The sequence below is a fragment of the Nilaparvata lugens genome, chromosome 8, assembly GCF_014356525.2.
Source record: "Nilaparvata lugens isolate BPH chromosome 8, ASM1435652v1, whole genome shotgun sequence".
Classification (NCBI taxonomy): Eukaryota; Metazoa; Arthropoda; class Insecta; order Hemiptera; family Delphacidae; genus Nilaparvata; species Nilaparvata lugens.
In genome coordinates, this window is record NC_052511.1 from 1213569 (window position 1) to 1237278 (window position 23710).

Consider the following 23710-nt stretch of genomic DNA (forward strand, 5'->3'; position numbering starts at 1 on the left):
AATTTCAAGGCTCATAAAATGACTTTTTCTCAATCACAGGCAGAAATTCCAATGATCATCATAATAGTAATTTAATGGAAATTGTTTGTATTGTACATTGTACGACGTAAGATAAGCTACATCTTCAAGATAATCAACGTATTTAGGATTATCATGTTTATGAATGAAAGCTAAACAAGCTAAATAGAAGATTAGTTGAACTGAAATATGAACATTATATTATACAATGCATATTTCTGATCAACTATAATTACAAATGATAGTATCAAGCCGAGATGAATTGAGCAACTGAATTTCAAAGTTATTATCCACTGTTCAAATTGCACTGTGATTTCCTTTTACTTCCAAATGGATTGAATTGCCTCACTCTTCAATGTAAAAATTATTGTAAAAAAACCAGTGGAATGTGAACGTCATCCAAATAGCATTTGAATTTCAATTTTCAGATCATTAAATTCATAAAAAACTAATTCTTGAGAGAATAGTGATGAATTGCAAACAGTGCAAGTAACATTGATACAAAGCGATACAATGAAAATCAACATCGATTAATTCAATACTGGACTTATCAAATTTATATTACCGTTAATTTATATTATTAATAAAGCTTATAAAATGTAAAACCAACATTTTATATATTTTCTACTGGAGCAAAACATCGATACAAAATAAAGAAGAGCCCTTTATAAGCACAATCTACTTGAGTACTAGAATTCACTTGAACTAACTCATCACTTTAACCCTTCAATGATCACAATGAACTAGAATGGTATAAAAACCATGAAATTGATAATCAGGTACATTTTTCAAATAGCTTCACCCAACTAAATCTGTGAATGCAGTCATAATAAATCATGTTCAATAGATTTAATTTGAATGCTTCAAATAGTAAATGATCTATTCTTTTGGTGCCCTAATCAAAATCAATTTCAATCAACATTAATATTGACATAAAGAAAAGCTTCTGCCAACCTTGTGTAATGAATGACAAGATGCGAGTGGTGGTGAAAAATCGATATGTTAACAAAAATAATAGAAGATGATGAATCATCTTTCAATTAATCTTATACGGTAGGGTACTTTGTGGTTAAATGTGAAACACTTTCATGATTTTCCTAACTTTTATGCCTGCTTACTCTTCCTTAATTTGTATGTTTGCATGGCTTTCATCTTTAGAATCTACTGAATTTTCATATTGGACTGTCTAAATAATGTAGATTCAACTAGTAAGAACGGAAGATAAGCTACTTTACAGAGAGAATCATAGAAAGTTTCAACTCAACAAGCCCAATGTATAAATTTTTTTATGCCTCTGCCGTCATATATATTTGGCTCAACTGAAGGTATATTATCAACCTGGCTTGGAGAATATAAACTGTAGAAAACAGCAAACACTGCACGCTATGATTTTTCAGGAAATTGCCACTGTTAACACTATTGTAATCTATGATTTATCTCAGTTTTTGACATTTATAACTTATGATAAATTTTAGCATAGAATTATGATCATACACACATATTTTAAATATGTATTATATTATGTAATAGTATGAATATTTTATCGGTTGCAAACAATATCTTTGTCTGTCATAGAATGCATGATTTAGCACATATATAACAACAAACTAATGATTTTAGAGAATTTAGAGAATTAAAATGTGAAAAATTAGTTTCATCGCATGTCAAAACAATAGACAAAATTGATTGTTTCGAGCGCCATAGTGTAAATAAGATGCAACTTAGAAAGCAGTAGGCCTATTACTACTGTAGTTTACTATGGTGAAGAGAGTCAGCCACGCCATACCACGTCACTGTTTCCCCTTCCACAGCGTCAAATCGAATCACAAATAAATAACAATATACATCAATGGATTCGCAATGAATGTGGCTACATTAATTATTTGTCTAATTTTCTTTAGATTATTTGCTTCGAAGTTAATCGGAGAAAACAAAAATCAAATCGAAAATCTCCTACATTTTTACATATATATTATTTTATCAAGGAAACTGATTTATTGAGGAAATGAATACAACTAATATTTTAGTCCATAATGTAACGAATCGAATGACATATGATTTTTTTCCGATTAATGGTTACAGAGATAATTGATTTCCAGTTTGCTGTTTACTATGGCTAAGAGAGTCAGCCGCACCGTTCGCGTCGACTGTTTCCCCTTCCACAGCGTCAAATCGAATCACAAATACATAACAATATACATCAATGGATTTGCAATGAGAGTGGCTACATTAATCATTTGGCTCATTTGCCTTTAAAACTACTTGTTTCGAAGTTAATCGAAGGAAACAAAAAAATCAAATCACAAACCCCCTAAATTTTTACATATATATTATTTTATCAAAAAAACTGTTAATTTTATTGGAAAAATGAATATAACTAATATTGTAGTCCATAATGTAACGAATCGAATGGCATATAATAGAACTGTCTCCGGTCAATGGTTACAGAGTTAATTGATTTCCCATGTTTACCTGCATTTTTCATGTTTTAAGGGGCTGGGGTGGAAAGCTCCAAGGGGATTTCTTGGGACTTTTGGGAGAATGACCCTCTGGTAGGGTTCTATCGATGGTGGGAAATTCAGCTTTTATTTAATTTTTGGATCGAAACTGCTTTTTTGGACCTTTATTGACTGGGCTAATGTGCAAGAAGGGGTTTGACTCATTTATGCGGTGCATTGGTAGGTCGGCCATGATTGGCTGAAGAGGTTTTCCACTGAACCGTTGACAATTGATACATTTGCGTAGTCACTGATGAAGCACACTTCTGAGTGAAATTATCCACAATTTGCTGCAAATGAGTGATTGTGTGGTCCTAGGCTCAGCATGGAATGCTTGTCTGTGAAAATGATCACAAATCAACTCAGTGAGATGGCATTTCTTTGGTAGTAGCATTGGATGTCTTGAATCAAATGTTCCTGAACCATGATGCAAATTGCCACCCACCCTGTACAAACCAGACTCATCAAGGAACACTGCAAGCGAGTTCACATGAGAAGTTTGTAGTGATTTTGCATCCTGGAAATGACCTTGTTGAGTGAGTTTGATGCATACTTGTGTTGCCTTATCCAATTCATCTGGACTTAAACCCTTCCCATGTTGGAAGATGATGATTTTTGGCATTGGTTTATAAAGTGCAGAACATAAGCAAATACGTTGATGGCACGGCAATAAGTTGAGAATTTCTCCAGATGGTCTAGCAGATCATTTGAAGAAGTTGAGACCATCAAAACATTAGGTTTCAGCTCTGGGATTACATCCAATGGTGTGAAAGGGGTTGAAATTGGCCATTCCTGACATGGAGTTTGGAATTCCTTAGGGCCATTCCACCAAAGTTCTGAATTGAGTAGAAACTCTCCTGAACACCCACGAGATGCTATGTCACTGGGATTTGAAGTGGTGGGGATATGATTCCACATCTCCAATGAAGTCAGCTCAAGAATTTTCGATACCCTGTTGGCAACATAAATCTTCAATCGATGAACAAGGGTAGCCAACCAAGTGAGTACAGTTTTTGCATCAGAAAACAGAAGAATTTTACAGGATTGTAAAACATTGAGTGAAGTAGTTACTGAATGGACCAGACGAGCAAGAAGAAGTGCTGCCAGCAATTCAAGTCATGGTATAGTCAAATCTGATGGAGGAGTCTCGAGTGACAGATGAGATACTTTGCTCTTTGATGTGAGCAAATGAAGTGAAATTTCGCCATTTTTATAGGTAAAATGCAGGTAGATACAGGCAGCATATGCTGTCTCTGATGCATCACAGAAACCAAGTAGGTGTATGACAGCTGACTTTTCAGATATCTTTCAAGGAATTGATACTTCTTCCAAAACTGGCAAATTTTGAGTGAACTTGTTCCATTCTTCTAGAAGGGGTTGCAGTGGAGTTGCATCCCATGGGAGTTTAGCAAGCCAGATCTTCTGCAGGAATGCCTTAATCCACAGAGTCACAGGTGAGACTAATCCAATTGCATCATAGGTTCTAGCTAGGTATGACAGAATAGTTCTCTTAGTTGGTACTCCTTCAAAAGGGACTATTGAATATGTGAAGATATCGTTACTAGGCAGCCACTTCACTCCAAGGATTTTGACACCGGCAATATCATCCTCAAAAATATGTGGATTTTCGAGGTGCTCAACTGGAAAAGCAGACAATACTTCAGCTTTATTACTAGACCATTCCCTTAGTTCGAATCCACCTCGTTGTAGCAATGAGATGAGCTGTTTGATAATTGCTTCAGCTTCTTCAGTGTGATTGCATCCAAAAACTATATCATCAACATAAATATTGTGTCTCAAGATCTCTGCAGCTTCTGGAAAATCCTTACCTTCATCCTGTGCTAGCTGAAGAATAGTTCTCTGAGAGAGGTAAGGTGAACAATTCAAACCATAAGTGACAGTGTTGAGGTTGTACTCACGCAAAGGTTCAGTAAAATCCTTTCTGTAGAGGATACATTGAAATCTCCAGTCTTGAGGTCAGACAAGTATTTGTCTGAACATCATTCGTATATCAGTGCATACAAGAATATTGTGCAAACGAGATTTTAGGATGAGAGTAGGTAAATCCTTCTGCTACTTTGGTCCTTGAAGAAGGCATTCATTCAAGCTGACCCCAGTTGTATCAGGGTATGATGCATTGAACACAACTCTGAGTTTCTCATTTTTCTGAAGAATGCAATGATGAGGAATGACATAGGTTGCGGGTGAGTCAGAGCAAGTCATAAGATGTAGAGACTCATATTCATCCATAAACAAAACATACTTGGAGCGAAGATGTTGATTTTGAGCAAGTCTTCTTTCCAAATTGAGATACCTTCAATGTGTGTTTGATGTGTTGACTCCTGGTCTCAAGTCATCTCGAAAAGGCAAAGCCACTTGGTATCTGCCATCCTCCACTCTGGTGGTTGTTGCAATATAAGTTTGTTCGCAGAGAACATCTTCTGGGTTTTCATACTTTTGTTTTCCTGAAATTTCCTCTGATTCCAAAAACTTCTGCAAGACATCTCCTATCCTGTCAACAGATGTGATGAGAGACTGATATGAGCTTCCATTCTTCAAGTCGGCTTCCCCTAACAAAGTCCAACCCAGTTGAGTAGATATGGGGTCGCCCTGGTACAACTGTAGGATGTTCAGGAAGGATGCTTGCATACACTCCACAACCCATTAGAAGATCAACTGGTCGAGACTTGTAATAGGTGTTGTCTGCAAGTGCTGTGTTGGCAACAGGATCAGCGGGCAGTTTAGGAATGTTTGCAGATGGTAAATCATCTGTAATCTTCTTGACCACAAATGCCAGAATCACCAAATAAAAGGTGGTATCATATCTGGAAGAAATATGCAGGTTCACACATCCAACAGCACCACTTGCATTTGCTCCAAATCCTAAGATTGTTGTCCTTGTTTTGGTAATCTTCAGTTGAAGTCTGTGAGCAGCTGTTTCTGTGATGGTACTGATTTCACTCCCACTATCAATGACTGCTTGAAGGGTCACATTGTTGCAGAACTGGTCCTTTACATTGACCAATGCTGTAGCTAGCAGCATTCCCTGACTAGTGGAATTGAGTAGTACCTGTTTATTCTCATTACAACGTGCTGAAGGATCATAATGGAGTGTAATGTGGTGTCGAGTTGAGTTACATGTAGAACATTTCTCAGTGAAAGTACAATCTACGTGTCAATGTTTCCCCAAACACCAATAACAAAGAGAATGTTTTTGAACTGTGTCATATCTGTCAGACACAGATAGTTGAGTGAAACTGATGCAGCTTCCTATCGAATGACCATCCTTTAAACACAACAAGCATTGAATAATGGCCCCGCTGTGTTGAATTGGAGAACGTCCATGTCTGCCTGTCTGTCGATTTAGTATCAAGTTTTTTGGATGATGTGTAGACTTAGAGCTTGTGCTACTGGTGTTTGAATCCTTAACAGTCATAGCACGAATTTCAAGAGACCTCACACGCTCAGTAACAAATGACATCAATTTCTCTACAGTAGGGAACTCATCTGTAGATAGCTGGTTTTCAAATGCAGTACGAGTCTGTTGATCTAGATTATTTAGTGCTAACGAAAATCCTCCACATTTACTTGTTTCATTGCATTGAATGAGTTCATGTGTGTGCTCAGGAAGTGTTGGAGTCCTTCTTCGCTTGCCTGTTTTTTATCAATGGACTGGAAATTCTGAACTTCACCAAAATAGTGTGCTGCAAGTAGACAGCTATTTGAAAATAGCTGTCAATGCTGTCATTCTGTCAATGTGTTGTGAGCAACCAAATAATTTTCTCCAATCAAGGGTAAGGTTGAGATAAGATTGCTAACTGGTGGTTTTAAACATGTTACAAGATAATGCAGTTTTCGTGTATCACTGAGTGAATCATTTGTATGAACCAGCAAGTAGAAAAGTGAATGAAAAGTGTTCCAGTCTCTTATTTCTCCACTGAATGTATTCAAGCTTATTTTAGGTAACTGTACAATAGGGTTCTGTGCGGAGACAGTCGATCTGTTATCATCTGTACTGAGACTGTTCTTGTTCATTTTGTTCAACATTGAGTGAACATAAATGTAAGAAATACACATAACGTAAAATATCGAATGTTCTTATTGAAAATGTTAATTTTATGAACCAGAAAATCAAAAACTCAACTTAAATTAAACAGATAAAAGTATTGAAATCTTGTTTTTAATAAATTGTCTCTGGATAAGTTAGAAAAGTTCTATTAAAACGATGAAGTTAGCATACACAGAGATGTACCATAATCACATTGAGAATTGTAAGTTCCAAAATGTAAGTTCATCACATTGGGAATTCACGTGTAAACTTTGATCAAACAACGTTTCTGAATTGTTTGCAAGATTGTGTATTTTATTTGCTGGTTGCTTAATGAGTCTACTCATCTTAAATAGTTAAGCACAGTCTTAAATGCATTGAAGTCAGATAGATACTGCTTTAGGAAGAAAGAAATAGGCATAGCCTAGTCAAACAATCGAAAATTAGTTCATGAGTTCACATAAAAATCTGCAAATTCTTAAGTTCACCATGTTAATTTTTAATGTTCACTAAGTTAGTTTGTTTTGAAACTGCAAGAATCGATCGATGAAAAGGCTCCAGTCTATTGTGAGTTACTAAGTTACTAAGTTACTGTAGTAAGTTACTTCTTGCAAGAGTCAATGTCTGTGTTTGCAGTTGGTAAGTTAAATGAAGGAGATTGAAACGTTCTTTAAAAAGATGAAATGACATTCATAAATAGATAAATGTAAATAAAATGTTTAACTTCCCTGCTATGATGCAACACAATCTGCACGTTTCCTCACTGAGACAATAGACGATGGCTGTACTGTTGTATTTTGACTGATCACTGTATTCACTGTATTCGGTCCGGAGGCTAAATTAATGTTTGAAGCTGGTATTATGGACTGTATTCGAAAATAATATACACAATTCAACAAATCGAGAACTTTATTGTTTTAAGTCGAATTTGAAAACATACCAAAACATTTGGCACGAAGCCAACTCGAACTGTGTCACTGTGCCATACAAACTCATTAGTTATAGTCTCTAGCCACTCGAGGGCAGCACCTCCTTACTGCAATGACATTTTACGTTTGATAAGGACAATTACAAACAACTATGCAGGTTCACAATGGATGAAACAGCTTCGGATTCCTCTGTTTCTAAAACTACCATTTTATACAATAATACATTTAAAACTAAACACCATTTCACATTTCCTTTGAAACATGCAGCGTGCTCTTATTATCTCAAAAACACGAGGTTTTGACTGCCCTCCTTAGCATAAGTGCAGTATCTGCATCACACTCTTAATGGATAAAAAGAGCTGTAAAGTTGGAAGCTTGTAGTTTTTATCCCTCTCATGCATGATTTATTAAATATTTTTGAAAAAAAACATTTTCAATGCTGTTTATCAATTAAAATGAGTACAAAAACATCCCTCACTGGTTTTATATTAATTTCCTCATTACATAATTGTGTAATTAATGTGTCCTCATATGAGGTCATTATGCATGTAAGTCACTATCTTATAATCTATATGCATTGTCTGCATATATGTTGAAGGAATAAGGATAACAACCAAAAATTGTTTTGTAAGACTTTTATTCACCATGAATTATTAATACTAGTAAATACACAATAATAATTTTACAATAAAAAATAGTTACATTCAGCATGTGATAAAATACTCGCATATACCACCGCTTGTTGCGCACATCGTTTCAGTACAATGCAACCAGAGAGTCCATCAAATCCACTCCCCCCATATGTTTATTGTTTAAATCAACACTAAATGGTCTTTTAGGGACTCTCCTTTTCTCTTTCCTGCTGAATCTCTCAGTTTCACTTTCTGGAGTTTTCCCTGCATAGGAAGATACCACATGAACTAATGAATTATCCAACCAACGAGTAATAGTTACATCATTGTTTGATGTAACTTGTGATGAACTACCTCGACCTTCTCGTTTGAGATCCTTGTGGCTTTTCAGTTTTCTGTCAGCATTCTTCATTCGGTTGATTCTCATTGTACCAACATACCATATTTCTGAATCTCTGAGTTTTTTAACTAAAGGTATTGAAGAAAACAAGTTGTCTGCATACACCTTATGATTCTTGCCATGCAGATCATGGCATAGTCTGAGAACCACATCTCCTACAGCCCCACAATCAGTTATATCTGCTCGGCCCCCAGAAGCACCCTGGTACAACTCAAAACAGTAAACATAGCCTGAGATTCCTGCTCGACCCACCATCTTATAACCCCAACGTTTTGGTTTTCTGGGAAGGTATTGTTTGAGAGAAGAGCGCCCTTTGAAGGGTATCATCATCTCATCCACATTGTGGCACTCTTCTGCATCAACAGCAGCATGAAAATTCTCATGTAACTTATCAAGAATTGGTCTTACTCTAATAGCTTTATCAGTATTGTTAGCAGGAATTGAATTTGAATCATAAAATGAAGGTACTGCCTGATCTCCTCAAATCGATTTACTGAAATTGCATCAGCAATAAGGTCCATTCTTAGTCCTGCCTGTTGTGACCAGTATTGTCTTATCCTAGGATACTTTATGTATGACATAACTAGAGCAACACCTAAAAATATTTTCAATTCTGATATAGACAATGCTAAATTTTCTTTACCCTTTTGTAAAGCATACAAATTTGTTTGGAATGTAATTTCCTCCAACAAATCAATTGAGAAAAGTTTCAAAAATAATCTAATGAACATCCCCTACAAAATGACCTTATGAGAACCCAGAAATTCAGGAGCACCTACAGAATGAGAATTGTCTTTTTCACTGAACCAAATTTCATCTCGTAGATTAGTCTGTACAGTATTTTGAACAGTCTGCTGATTTTCGATCTGGTGATCATCAACAATGTCCAGATGCTCAGGTGTATGATCACCATCCTCACCATCACTTTCAGAATCACCATCCTCATAATCTGGATCTTCATCTGAATTGTCTAGGAAAAGCTCATCATCTGATTCAGCAAGGAACTCAGCAATCTCAGCTGTATTCAGGTGTTTCACTGCCCTTGAAGATTCCCTAAGTTTTCTTCCTCCTTTATGTGAATTGTCCTCCATTATCTGAAACAATCGAGAATAGGAAATAAGAGTTTTTGAAATAAAATATTAGATGATTGGAATACTATTGAAGATTTTTGTATGATGAACTATTCTTTATTACTGTAATTTTCATTCACAATATCAAATATAACAGAATTTATGAACCTTGTTAAATGAAAACCTAGAAAATAGTAAAATTTGTTTGGTTAGCTAAAATGCAGTATTGCTGCAATATAGTGATATGATGTTTTCCATTCACATGATGGCCTCATGTGAGGACAAAAGAAGTAGCATTCCAGAACATAGATGCCTCAAATGAGGACAGTAGAACCTAATGACTAGAAATTAGAGAATGCATGCATCTAAAATGTTTGTGCATAATATCAGTTTAATTTATCATATAATATGAACATTACCCATGAATAAGAACAGTAGAATAATGAAATTTATCAAAATAATATGCTTTTCAAAAAAGCAACATAACCTACAAATACTCAAAACATGTAGGCCTCAAGTGAGGACAGGTACATTTTGTGAAATTAAATGATAACCAAATAAATTATCATAATCAAATCCTAAAAATACAATTCCTATATATAATAGCATTTAGGAAGAAAATTACCTTGACTGGTAGTAGATATTTTCATGTGTAAACCTCTGATGAACTTTGTCTTGCAACATCAACATTCAGTTCACTGCCATGATGATAGTTAGTTGCTGTTGAATTACAAACTGACGATAGCAGAGATGTAGGTGGTGACTTAATGAACTAAAAACAAATCTCATATGAGGTCTGTATGCATTGGATCGACTATAAACACACTGAAAACGCTTTCAATATGATTTTATTTATTTATTCATTTTAATATTTATTTATTTATTCATTTAATTACAATATGGGCGCATACAGGGCAAGCCCCAAAAATTGCTCCCCAATCAAAACAATAGAAAATACATCAATTTCTTAAAAATATATATTTTAACACAATAAATAAAATATACTCCTGAAAATAATAAAAATAACAAAAAAGCAAACTACAAAACTGAATAAAGTTATAAAACTAAGCGTGATAAACTAAAAAAAATTAACTAATAAACTAAAAAATAATAAAATAAAATAAAATAATAAAATGATAATCAAAATCTGAATAATATAATGCGAATTTAGATAAAATTAATTGAAAAAAAGATATGCAAAAATAAAATCATTACTAATAAGAGGAAATTATATAAATTTTATGAGAGATGAAGATGCTGATGATGATGATGATGATGCTGGAGATGATTCTGACAATGAAGATGATGATGATGACTATGGAGACCAGGGTGAAGAGAAAAGAAGATTCAAAAAAAAGATAATAACCTACATAGAATTACCGGCGGAAAGATGGTGGGTATAGGGCTGCACAAGCTTTCTTGAACTGCAAAGTTGACAATGAAATGGATCAAGATGAGCTCCACAAAGATTAAAAAGACACATCATACGATTAACTGGAGAATTATAGTGATTATTGGTTCTGCACTGAGGAAGCTGGAACCTAAAACTGGAACGCCGAGCCACTTGGGAGACATAGATGTTGAGCAAAGAAAGAAGGTAAGAAGAATCAATCCTTCCATTTAAAAGATTATACAGGAATACAAGCAATCTGCAGTTACGCGATGCCCCAAGGGATTGCATTTGAAACATTACTCTCAGATCAGAAGTTGGGTAATTGAAAGGACAAACTGCATTGAAGTGTTTAAAGTACAAAAATCTTAAAAATTTATTCTGGATTTTCTCAATCTCCACACTCTGAGAAACTAGATAAGGATGCCACACCTCGGAGCAATAATTGAGCAAACTTTTAACAAGTGAGTTGTACAGCAGAATAAGAACTGAAACTTCATTGAAATGAGAGCAAGTTCTGCGAATAAATCCTATTTGCTGGCACGCCTTGGAGCATAAATTCTCAAATGAAATGAAACTTAGCTCAGAATCAAAATACACTCCAAGGTCCTTAAATTGATCAACACGCTTGACTACTAGATTATTGATAGTATAAACAGGAAACTGGGGGTCTCTCTGCCTTGTGAAAGTTACAGTAGCGCATTTATCAATGTTGATCTTCAGCTGGTTTTCACTGCACCAGCAAAATAAGCCATCCACATCACTCTGAAGCATTCGACAATCATCCTCCGACTCAATCACCTTGTAGATGTTTACATCATCGGCATAGAGAAGGCAAGAAGAATGCTTTAGGACTCCAGGCAAATCATTTATGAATAGCAGGAAGAGTAGAGGACCCAGATTAGAACCCTGCGGAACGCCTGACGAACTAGTATAGAATTTAGACTGGTTACCATCAAAAGAAACAGATTGAACTCGGTCAGACAGATACGAGGAGATAAGCCCAACACTTGGAATGGAAAATCCAAAGAGTGACAATTTATTGCACAACACCTTGTGGCTCAGAGTGTCAAAAGCTTTAGAAAATCAGTGTACACAGTATCAACATGCAACCCCTATCAAGATAGGCTGATACCTCACTTCAGAAATGCAACAAATTGGTGACAGTAGATCTCCCAGGCAAAAACCCATGCTGATGTTCAGTCAGTAATGGTTTAACATGACCAAAGATTTTTCAAAAACTTTAGCAAAACAGTTTATTATAGAAATGGGCCTGTAGTTATTGATAGCTTGTCTACTACCAGCTTTGAAAATTGGAATCACTTTGGCCTGCTTCCACAGATCTGGGAACATAGATGTCTTTAGTGCTAAATTGAAAATGAATTTAAGTGGTTCCAAAAACAATTCACAGCAACCCTTGACAATATAAGGTGGGATACCATCAGGGCCAACTGATCCTACCCCCTTGAGACTTCTTATGGATAAATAAATATCATCTGACGAGATTGCATCAATGTGAAAAGGAGAGTGATTGATCAGGTTGTCTCGTGCTTCAGTGTTACTGTCACTTTTGCTAAATACAGATGAAAAGTATTCAGCAAAACCATCCGAAATGTCATTGCCAATGAAAACTCTATTATTCCACTTCATCACATTCTCAGTACGTCTCATTTTAAGTTTATTGTTAATGTAGGTCTATTGTAATGTGTGTATTTTATCATGTGTCCTCATATGAGGCCACAATGCATGAGAGGGTTATATAAATTTGTAATTTTTACTGTTTATTGTTTTATATTGTCAAATATATTCATTTGTTATTTTATCAACATTAATCAACTACACAAATAAAACTTTGAAGGAGGAAAATGTAAAACGTTTAATGTCTGGTCTTGATGAGCACAACTTATTGGGAGGAATGGATGTTAAAAAACTGAAGGTCAAAATTAAGGTCAAAAAATAGAGAAGAATAAAAAAGTGGCTGTGGCAAAGATGAAGTTTACATGCCAAAACTGAGCTGGTTCGAAGACGCAAATTACCTGAGTGAGGTGACTTCAACAAGAAAAAGCATATTGATGGCCCAAGTGCAAAACCTCATAACCCTCAATTTTTATGAAATTGAACTAAGTGTTCCATTCTATTTGTAGGTTAATTATCCATCTTCTGGCAAAATATTGTAACCCACAATTATTTTGGAAACTATTTTCCAAATACAATTTCCCTGTGTCTTTCCGACAGTAGTGTGAAGGGGTTTTGGGAATTGAATTAACAAAGGAAACAACAAAGTCCCTTTTAGAATCATTGTTTCCAATACGAACCTGCCTGCCAGGGTTGTTACATGTAAGCTTTTTGTTCATACCATGAACAACTTTTTTTGCCCAGTTTTTTTATGCTCCAAACTCCTAAAGCAAAAGTATTGCAGAACATTTCTCGACAAACTTCTTTCCTTTCAGTCCCAACTTTCAAAAATTAATGGAATGTGGCACCTCTACGATCTCCATACTCAATTCGACGTTTTTGCTTTGGTGGAATACAGTCAACTAAAGATACAACACAAGCTCTCCTTCGATCCCAATTTAGTACAGACCAAAAGTGAGTGAAAATTTCCTTACGTGTTTCATCACTTATTTCAGGACAGAATCTCTTCTTACAGGTTTTACAGAATGATGATTTGCACCTTGGTCCCATTTTTTGTTCTTTCTTTTCTACTTCTTCTTCTTCTTTCTTGTTCTTTCTTCTGACTCTGCCTATGTAACTTTTGCCTTTCTCTCGAAGTGCTTGCATTTTATTACGTTTCCATTCATTCCTATTACATATCCATTTTCGTTTTTTAGTAACTGGATCAACAGTATTTTCATTCTCTGTAGTTGTGCCATCTTTTGTCTTGCCATCATAATTTTCATTATTTTCTAAAACATAATCTGATTCATCAAAATCATCATTATTTTCTAAAACATAATCAGATTCATCAAAATCTGGATCATCAATATCACATTCTTCATCAACACATTAGGGTATCTGAATTTCAGTAGAGATAGTAGAACAACCTACATCCATCATCATGTTTTCCTCAGCAAGCTCAAAATGATTTTCAGTGGTGTCATTATCAACTTCTGTTGTCATGTTCTCACCTGGAACACAATTACAAAAAATTATAATTATATAGAAATTAAAATGATTTTATTCATTCAAGTATAGACAATTATAGGCTACATTTGAAAAGATCAATATAAATGAATACACCATACAATAAAAACCTTGTTTAGTGGGTCAAAAATGAAAACATTCAGAACAATAAATAATTCTTATTTCATAATACAGTATCACAATTCTATTTCTCTATAATATGCTAAAAATCAATAATTAAGACAACATTTTGAGTTGTTTCATTATTTAACAACCGAAATGTATCTTAGAGGAATAAAATTAATCCAAAACGTAATTAACTGTATTATATAAAATGCTATTAGATTTTTTTATTGTGGCTAATTGATAGCCTAACACTCTTATATTAGAAACAATTTTCCATTGATAAGAAGTCTGTGAGGGAGTACAGAGGGTCATTCCAAATCATGTTTGAATTTTGATTCATGCAGAAATCTTGCCAAATGTGGCATTGCATTGAACAGCTTCAATGATATTCTTTGATAAGAATAGTTTATCATTAGGCTCTCAAAATTCAAGTAACTAGGTGTAAATATAATAGGTACTCACTTATGATAGTATAGACTGGTTCATCTTGAATAATGATGTCCTCCAAATTGCACACTGGTAGATCTACAACACTCTCTTCTGGTAATTCAAGTGTTGATGATGAGTAATTCAATGAGGTAGAGGTAATTTGTAACTGATCAGCATCTGGAATTAGTGGAGTGTGGTCTTCACCTGAAAAAATGAATAGTTTGTTGCATATTGATAGAGGTTTCTGGATAAGATGGAAGAGCATTGAGTAGGTTTTTTATTGTCAAAAATGTAGCCTACATGAGTCTTCACTTCGATAATAGGGCTACTATCACCGATAAAAAATATATCACCGATTGTGAAGATATTTGTATGATGAGTTTTGTCAGTAGAGCTGGGTCGTTTCTTAGTGTATTTTAGTTAACCTACATGAGTCCTATACTTGTGTGTGGGTAATGAAGTTAGTGGTTATAGGTCTATTTATGTGACAGCAAAGTATTACCACTAATTTCAAAGTGCTACAACTGAAATGAACAATATAAATAAATAATTTGATAGTACGGGATTGTTTTTGTCTACCGTAATATTGTTCTTAACCTGGCTTTAACTATCTTGTACAATAAAAATTACAGCTCAATATGTTTGTTTATTGATAATTCTCTTCTAATAGAACACACATGGCACCTAATTACTTTGTAAATTGAGTGTAGAAAATAATTTGCATGAAAAATATTGTTCTGATACTGATAGCCTATAATGATGTGAATTGCTTACCTGTATTTTCAATGCTTGGGAGAGCCATTCTTAAAATTTTCTCCGTTCTTGAGGTAAACATTATGCATCACTTTCTTGGTAGAACTTTAACTTTGGTAGACCAGCCAAAATGCTGAAATTTAACCTCACTTTAAATACTGCTTGACTAACAACAAGCAAATAACTGAGAAGCAAAAACACGATAGAATTTGTATACCAGTTGTTGACTATAGAAGTTTGTTGCAGCAGTACATTGACATGGAAGGTTTTCACAATACCATAATTGGTGAACATAGAAGGATTCCGCAGCAGAAATTCAGTAAATGACTTGGGAGTTTTCCATATTTTTAATTGCTTTTGAACATAGAAGGTTTCCACAGCAGGATTTTAGCAATTGACATAGAAGGTTTTTATAGTTTTTACTTTACTGCTGTTATTTGTTGTATTGCCATAGGAGTTTTGTCAAGCATGCACATCAATATTTTGTAGAGATATTCAACAAAAACACAATTTTTGAGTACACAAAAATTGTGTTTAAAAACACAAACATGAGTACATCACAGTAAGCTATTATAAAAAAAAATTGAAAACAAAATTGAATTCCAACACAAGACAGATTTTCGAAAGTTACAACAAATTTACAACAATTACAACAAATGTTCCACATGTCCTCCATCCATTTCTATGACACTATCCATCTTCTTATGCATGATAATAAGAAGCATAAGCATCTTTATTATGCTTTGTTCAATTCTTCATTTTTTCATTCTCGTGTTGATTGATTGTAATAGTACTTTACGTCACAAGTCCGGTAACGGTAGTTTACCGCATAAGTATGATTGTTTCTGCCCGAAACGTAGTTGAGGGCAGAATTATCATACGAATGCAGTAAATACATTACTGTACAAGTAATGTTCAATATTTTTTTCCTACAGTTACCCAAAAAAGTGCTCATTCCCACATCAATTATAGTACACAAAATACCTTATTCCCACACCCAGTGCTGGAATGTAGATTTGAGTGTGGCAAACACTTTGTAGCATTCCAAATTTGCAACATAACACAAAATAGGTAGTTAACATGCTTTATGACGGTAGAGTGCGGCAAAGTTAAAGAAATGTTGGTAAACCTGAATATGTTGCTGACTGGAAATTTTTGTAAAACAGCTGATTATTACCGTGAGATATTGAATTTTGAATAGCAAACAGTAAATAAACAAGAAGTTTTGATAGTATTTAATATCAGTATTTTATCTCTATTCAAGTTATCATGAAGGATTTTTTAAGTGTGAGATGCCTATATTTTTAACTGGAAGACATTGGATACATTTATCGACCATTTTTATGATCAAGGAATCAAGTATTTTTATATATTTATTTACTTTTGTGGTTGGGTTACTCTTGTTAGTGATATTAAGGTTGTGATTGTTATATTTTCAAAACAATAATGTATCCATTAATCCATTAGGTTTGAAACATAAATATTTACACTTCAAAAAAGTTATTCAGTTCTTCAACTCCCCGAAACATATCTACTCACATTTTCATAGAACAACTTCAATGAATGCCGTTGATGAATTAGAAACAGAATACAGAATAGATGTTATTGAATACCGTAATCAAAAACACTGGATTTACAACATCCTGTTTACTCAACAGTGACTTGAATGATTGAAGTTCAGCATTTCAAGTAAATGTAATGTCTATATAATATAATTTAATCACGTTTTAAATAATGCAGTATAACCTTAATTTTACATTTCATGCAGCTACTGGCCGCTTGGCCAGAAAAGCAGAAATGCCAAATTGACACGTTTACTAATGTATTTACAATACTAATCTATTTACAAGAAAAAACAAGCTGAAACTATATTTTTACACTAATTGTGTATAATATATCATTCAGACTCAAACTTGAGGATATTTGAAACTGGAATAAATAGTACACATGAAAATTTCATAGAATGGTCAGGTTAGACTTGAGTCTGTCCTGAGGGCTGATCACATGCCTAATCCTTGATCAGTCCTGGGCCTATTAACTTATTTATTTATTCACATTGATAGAAAAATTAAAACATAAGCTTACAGCTTTGATCGCATAGACAAATTAATCAATAAAACAAATCAATGGGCACCATATAAGCAAAGTTTTGCTGCATTACTTTTGTTTTTTCTGATGGGAGAATATTAAACTGTTAGTCACAAGTGAAGTATAACGTTTGTGAGGCTCATTGATGGCTCAAAAAACATAGGCCTATCCAGACAAGTGATATAGTCATTTCTACACTTGCTGATGACTTCTTGTAGATGAAGTATTATTATAATTGAATCTCATATAACTTTATAATATTCATTCTATTGTCATTTAGACTAGATTTGAAATAATTCTGTTGTGGAATGGTTGCAATATTTATTATCAGTATTAAAAATACTAAAGATTTGCACAAACAAACATTTTATTTGGTATAGGACATGTTCACCGTCTATTACCGACTTTTCACATTCTATGGTAACTGTAGGAAAAATTTAATGTGCAATACGTGCAAAGTTTCTTTGCTGCACTCAAGAATCCATCATTCCGAACTCGCCTACGGCTCGTGCGTAAACGTTTCTTTTGGTGCAGCAAAGTGGCACTTTGCGCACTAGTTGCACAAATAACTATTGTCATACTTTTCTTAGAAAGAATAATATTGCTGAGAAGCAGAAACCATTACTTGCTGCTGTTCGAGCTACTGCATTCTATAAACATGACCTAGCCTGTAGCGCCCAGTTCATAACAGACCCATTGAGCTCAAACAAAATAATGAAGACCAATGTTAAAAAATGTCAGATGAGTTCTTATAACTTGAAACTTATAAGATGAGTTCTAATAATATTTGAGTTTGACTCAGTGGACTCTGAGAGCTATTACCTAGAAGGCAGAATGAGGCACACACTGTAATTTGAATCTGGAACAATTTGATTGGAATAGGAAACATAATTGCAACATTCGTTACTAGGTACCAAATAAATCAATTCTAAACTGTTCACCAAAATATATTTTTAATAATAAATCATTTGAACAATTTATAAACATATTGGACAAAACTCATCCTGAAACATTCCCCACAACACAAACCAGAAAATGAGAAGACAGTCAGCAAGTTATTGGTGCCAGAAAAACAAACTAACCTCACTTTTTTAAGTATTTATTTCATATATATTTAAATTTATTTCTCCGTTTTCTAACTTTAACATCTCTAATTTATTACTTCATTAATTTATTTATTGATCTTGAACATTTATAAGTATCTATTCAAACACAATGTAAAGTTTTATAAAATAAGTAATTTGACTGAATCGGTTTCTTTTAAATATTTATATTGAAATTAAATTGTATTTTATTCATCTTTAATTGTTTTATTTATTTATTCACTTTTATTATTTCAATTTATTTTCTCAAAGTAGCCTTCAATCATTACCATACCAACTTAATTTTTCTATGCCATCATAATAATAGCGCGGTAAGATTCAAAAGTAATATTACAAATCCCCCCTCTTTAGTGTAGAAATTTCGAACTTGGAATTTGGAAATACCAACTTTACTATAAACCTTCAAAATCAAAATTATAATAAATAAAATTAAAAATCAAAATATTTTTGTGAAAAAATATCTATTCATATTATTTTAATTATTTCTATTTATTTCATATTATTATTATTATTATTCAAATGAATAATAATAAAGTGATTTCAAAATTTTAACATAAATTTTACATTTAATACAATCAACAGTATGCATTTACTTGAATTTACTCAAGTTCGAAATTTCATCACATTATTTTCAATTAATTATACAGAAGGAAAAATATGCTCAAAATTTTCACTTTTTCACACACATGAAGATCAAAATTTTCTATTTTATCGAAGTTATTAGTAGCATAATTAGCTTAGTAGCTTAAACTAGTACTATCACAATATTTATACATCTTAACAACACCCTAAACCAATAATTGCAATTCTGGGAAGATTTTTCCAATATTAACAAATTAAAAAAAATATAATTTCTAGCAATTCAATTGAATTTATCTTAACAAGTACCAGCTTATAATTATTATTAGTTTTATACCCTGCACAATTTTCATATAGTATTCATCAACCTAGAATTTTCCAAATTCATTCATTTATGCTCAAATTATTTATTGATAAGTAAAAATCATTTAAATAATCAGAAATTAAAGCTGCTTTAGAAATTAAATAACTTGACAATAACTAGATATTTCAAAAATCATTCCTGTAGGTCATTACATTAATTTCCCATTTCTATTAACTAAAATATGTTTTTTATAATTTCAAAAATATTTCAAGCATGTCATTAATTTTTAATATTCTCAAAGTGAAAATGTACACTCTTCAAGATTTGCAGCCACATCTTAGTTCCTTCAAATATACAAGATCTCATCTCTCAATATGTCACCTACTACACCTCAATAGCCTCTAAACACAATAAATGAATATGTACTCCACCCTTAGTGTTAAGTACTAGCCATAGCCGTAATATTTATACTAGCATAATAATCCTTGTTTTATACATCAACACAAACTCCTATACATTTCTGGTTCCCAGATAGTTTATTCCTCTCTAGAATGCACTCTTCTACCTAGATCATATTCAATTCTCCTGACTATTTGCCTTTTTTTAACATCATTTAGTAAAACTTCTAGTTTAAATTTCAATTACACATCATTTAGCAATTGTACTATTAATTGTATAAGTTTGATAATATTCTATTTTTTATTTTCATTGACTTGATTATTGATATTCTTTCATATTTTCAGTTTTAATAATTCCATTTCAATTTTATATACTCCATATTTTCTCCATTAATTTATTATCAAGCAAGAATTCTATTATTCAATTCATTAATTCAAGGCATAAAATATATTCTTGAACTGTTATTCAATTCCAATCACACAATATGCATATTATTCCATAAAACATGTGAAAATAGCAATAACATAATGAATTTATTTGATAATAGCAATAATCATTTTATTTTTAAATTCATATTAGAAGAAAATTATAATATTATAATTATATAAGCCATCTAATTCTATGCTTTGAAATTCAAACCAAACTTAACTTCTACAAAACAACATATCCATTGTTTATTCCATTAGTGATGATAATCAAAATTTATTACAACTCATGTATGTTGTCAACTATGACAATAATCCTTTATTTTTATCATCATATTCTCATTCGTTACTGTAATATAGTTTCATCATGTACTGATTTACTTTAACAAACTTATTTTCTGTCAAGTCTTTTAATAAGTAGCATCCTTTCTTTAAATCATTTACAACTTCAGCCATCTATTTTCCTACAAAGATGCAATGTGCCAACTTTAGAAGAGGAAATGACAATCAACAACCAGATGGAAAATGATGATAGTGATCGGTTGCCGACTATTTTCGAAGCAAGTAACAGTGGTGCAGATTCCAGCCCTGGTACAGCAAATATAATGCAAGACATTGTTCAAGATTCGATTAATTTTGAAAATGCACGTAAAAGGAAAAGCAGACTAGGAAGATTTAGATCTTCTAACTGTGGTGAAACACTTTTCAGGAGAAATTCTAGAAGTGAAGCCAACAAAAATCAGGAGGAACTGCAAGACTCGACTGACAACTTCTCCCCTGTGCGTGACATGAATGACGTCATCAATATTCGTCTCAGAAATGTATCAGGCGCTGGTACCGCAACATCGAATCTGAGGAGAAACGTGGCAGCCTCCTTGTCTCACACCGAACGCGAACCAGTCATCAAACTGCACAAACTGGACCACGACCGCCTGGCCTCGGTCTCCCACAACCAGCCATGTCCACATATCATCGAAGAGCTCTCCGAATCTGTTGGAGACGACGAAGAAGAGCTGACCTCGCCCAGAGTGAGAGTGAGGAGAGAGTTGCATCCAGTCGAGTGGAGGAGAGCGGAGAGCGAAGTTGTCGGTCCTCTGGAGGGGAGTAGTTGGATGTTTTGCAACGATAACACCCCGGTGCAAAAGAGTACCCTTAGGGTGAGGAAGGACCTTAACGTCACTGCTAAAGATTCAAATATGTCAATCATTGTAGAGGATGATGACGTTGATGATGATGACATTATCGAAGCCACTCCACCTTCCAACGTGAACGTAACACGCATCAACATAAAACAACCAAAACCCAACAATCTGTCGACTACATCCGCCAAAGTCACCAAAGACTTCAAGTCATGTTTGGTGGTTTGTGAGAAAATAATCGACCCAGATTCTGATTGTGAAATTGTGAGACCTTTGGCCGAAGAGTCTTCAAATCAATCTAACAACTCAAATCTGTTTACTGGCTTTGATAGTCTACAAGTGAAAAGTCGTGAGAACCTGAATGCTATGAACAGAGTCATCAATGACATCGTGCAGGATCGATGTTGATAATGAGACAGGTGTTGTCGGTAATGTTACCAGTGAAGGTAATGATGTTGTGAGTAACGATAATGATATCAGTAATGATGATAATATTGTCAGTAGCGATAATAATGTTGTGAGTGACGAATGCTCCTCAGATCCGAGAGACTTCTAGAAGAAACAGAAATCTCACTGCCACAAAGAATTTGGCAAAAAATACAACAGGAGCCAGACAGAGATCTCCCACCAAACTGTTGTACAGACATCTCCTGCAAAACCTGTTGAGAATGCAAACTCTCCCACCGGACGTCCAAGTATTGAAGAAGACAATATTCCAATTATAACTTTGAAAAATAAACTGAGCCATGTCAGTCCTAGAAAAAGGTCGGTGAAAAATCACGGTGATAGATTGGCTAATGAAGACATGTCTAAGAACGGATCCTCGACAAGTGGTGTAGAAAGTGAGCAAGTTGACTGTGTGCCTGAAATTGCTGTCGATTGCAGCTCCATCACTAAAACACAAAAGATGAGATGTACTCCTAAAAGTAGCAGCAAAAATGAACGCAACCGGCTAAGTAATTGCAGGGAAACACCTAGCGAGTCAATGAAGAAGGAAATTTTGCAAGAATCAAGTCAGGATCATTCAACAATTTCCTCTTTTGATGAATTCGGTTTCGTAAGGGAAGAACGATCAAGGAGGAATAGAGTTGTTCAGAGCTACAAAGAAGTTAGTCTTGGAACAAAGCTGAGACGATCGAAATAGAGACTTGACTTCTCTCATAATGACACTAACATAATAGCAATAATTATTGCATAAAATACGGTAAAATACCGTAAAATACGGTTAACCTCTTTGAGTGGACGTTCACTCAAATTAGATTGAGGGTGAAAAATTGATATATAGTGATATTTTACCCCTAATCTTGTCATCGACTCTTTCCAGATTTTACTATGAAATACCGTACCATTATCACTCACTACCAAGTCGAATTTACCATACTCATCAACCTTTTTAACTAAAGTTTGAGCATTGGCTTTTATCATAGGATACAATTTGACAAACTTTGTGAAAGCATCAAGTATAATGCATACCCAGCGATATTTTCCTCTTGGTAACTCCCCATAAATGTCTATAAAGATCTTATGCCCTTTCTTATTTGACAAAATAGTGGCCATTTCTAAATTCTTTTTCTGATTAGTTGTTTTTACAAGCTGACAATATCTACAAAACCTTAATACCTTGGTTGTTTTCTTATAACAGTTTTTTTATGTAAAAGGTTTCCCCTAGAAAACGATAAGTTTTATAAATACCCACATGTACTTGCAACATATGAATTTCCTCTATCAACTTTTCATGAATGTCAGCTGGTACACATACTTTCCAGAACTTATTTTTATAGGACTTTCGACAGAATACTAGATCATCATGGATTTCAAAATATTTACATAGATTCACATTTCCCAATTGTACTTTATCTTTGATTTTTTGTATCCAGGGGTCAGTTTTTTGTTTCTCTTTTACATCCAAAATTAATTTCTTCAATGTGTTCTCTTCCTTAATAATATTCAAAACATGGAATTCATTTGAATTATTATCTACATCAGCATTATTTTCATAATCAGTGCGTGAAATAATGTCAGCTACGGGTACTATGTTATCTTTCCCTGGAATAAATTGCCATTCTATATTAAAATTCTGTAGTGCAAGGACCCACCTTGATAATCTGCTATTCCCTATTTTACATTTTTTGAAAAAGATAAGTGCCTTATGGTCTGTCCTAACTATAATCTTCCTATCTCCAAAATAGTTGTGCAATTTAGTCAAACCAAATAAAACAGCAAGACACTCTTTTTCACAAATAGAATAACTGAGTTT

The 23710-nt window shown here is 33.8% G+C and overlaps 1 protein-coding gene across 4 annotated transcripts in view; it reads left to right on the forward strand.

The window, feature by feature from the left end:
* The window catches only part of LOC111045814 (gastrula zinc finger protein XlCGF49.1), a 138539-nt gene that overhangs the window by 83936 nt on the left and 30893 nt on the right, over nt 1-23710 (forward strand). The window contains exon 1 of one of the 4 annotated variants that reach the window (XR_005571939.1): nt 20670-22946. The exons of the other annotated variants lie outside the window; for them this stretch is intronic. The gene's annotated coding sequence lies outside the window, so the exon portion shown is untranslated. Of the gene's footprint in view, nt 1-20669; nt 22947-23710 lie in introns of those variants that run through there. 4 annotated transcript variants of the gene reach the window in all.